At 39.3% G+C, this 1812-nt stretch overlaps 1 protein-coding gene across 4 annotated transcripts in view; it reads left to right on the forward strand.

The window, feature by feature from the left end:
* MAPT (microtubule associated protein tau) overlaps positions 1-1812 on the forward strand; it is a 60979-nt gene that overhangs the window by 30360 nt on the left and 28807 nt on the right. The gene's annotated exons all lie outside the window — the stretch shown is intronic.

Raw genomic sequence — 1812 nt, forward strand, 5'->3', positions numbered from 1 at the left:
GTTTGCTTTTTGAATCTATGCACGGAGTTGGCTATCTTCATATCACCATGTCTAATTTTCACTTTGCATGTGATGAAGTTGGCACCCATTATAAGTCTAACTTAGCATTTCATCTTCAAATCAGGCACATTTTTGTACTTGTTTTAATACTGAAGTGATAAGTACTTCTGTAGACCAGGTACATAGATCTAATTTACAAAGCTAACCACTGTGCTACACAGTGTATCTACATAGAGAGAGATCTTTTGCATCTTCTTAACTGAGCTGAGAAAAGATGTGTTTAATGAAGGGGATATACTAACTTAAAGTAGGTGATCTGAAAAGGCTTTTCTTGTCTGTGCTGAATTTACATTTGACTGAAATTCCAGGTGGGATTTTCAAAAGCACCCAGTGCTGGTCTAACTGCATTCAGAGGGAGCAGAGATGAGCCATCATCAAATGTTTGGAAATTTTACCCCTTTGTCACTTGACACAGTGAGAACAGGAGGCTGCATGCACTCTAGATTAGAAAGCTGTCATGATCACTCACTCCAACTTGTGCTTTTTGGCATCACACTCTGTTTTTAAACCTGATTTAAATCCTCATTTTTGAGACCCTTTTCTAGGTGGCATAGGTACCAAATAAATTTCTGGATCAGTGCACATTATATGTTCTTCCTTAGTGCTGTGCTCCTAAGCTCAGAAACACACACTGCTTGTACAGCTGAGAACAGTGTGCTCTGATGTGGTTGTGATTTAGCAAAACAAAAAACCAGCCTTTATCTCTTCAACTCAGGCCCAAGCTCATCTTTTTCACTTCCTAGTATCTGCTAGTTTGTTCCTACTCCACTCTCCAGCAGAAGCTTTTAGTCCATATCTCACAGCTTTTCAGCAGTTCTTTGATTGGCAGATCCCACGTGCAGGTGGGCCAAGATGAGACTCATACAGGGTGCAGTAGATCAGGGTAGAAAGTATTAGCACAGATGTGGGGTAGGCTGTGCTCAGTGTCTGCAGTTCTTTCTCTCCACCTCTAACCGTTTTTCTTTATCGCCAGATTTCAGTAAGACTTCCTTTTTCTGTGCTATGTACTAGGAATTTTTCTGTAGTAAATTGTTGCCCCTTTTAGAATTTTAAAAGGGGCAGCTCCTTTTAATGGTGATACAGTTATTGTCTTTGAATTACCAGAGATAGATCTGATTGGTGACACACACCTGTGGACATGCATAACTTTTTGACCATCTATTACATTCTATTACATTTAATTAAAATAACAAATGGATTATGGAAATGTGACCAAAGAATTCACTGGGTATGTCTGAGTAGTACATTCAGTAATACACTAGGTAATAAATTCCATTTCTTTTCAGGAGATCTCCAAGCCAACAGGCTTTTGCAGGCAGGGTTACTAGTATCTTTGGAGTACCCTCTAGTCATAAAGAGTTTGCCACTGCTTGCCACTGATTTTCACGTGTTTTTGCCAATTGCTGAAAATGCTATGTCTGCCTTCAGTCACCAGTTAGGGGTCTCCTTGGTAGCGATTTCATTTAGCCATTGGATTTTTTTTTAAAAATGTTTTGATATGAGACTCATTCAGTAGTGATTTTCATTTCTGTCATTTGGGTTTGGTTGACTTGATGTTTCAGAAGCCCAACCGAGGTTTTCTGGTTTAGTAGACCAAGGCATAAAAGAATCCAGTGGCTGAAATTGTGGAGATACACACATTCAGAATACTAGGGCTACCCACTTTTGACAGAGTATTTAACAGTTAGGACAACTTTCCTAAGGATGTGGTAAATTCTCCATCATTCAATCTTTGCATCACAACCAGATGCC

The sequence above is a fragment of the Crocodylus porosus genome, unplaced genomic scaffold (assembly GCF_001723895.1).
Source record: "Crocodylus porosus isolate Cpor-Errol unplaced genomic scaffold, CroPor_comp1, whole genome shotgun sequence".
NCBI lineage: Eukaryota > Metazoa > Chordata > Crocodylia > Crocodylidae > Crocodylus > Crocodylus porosus.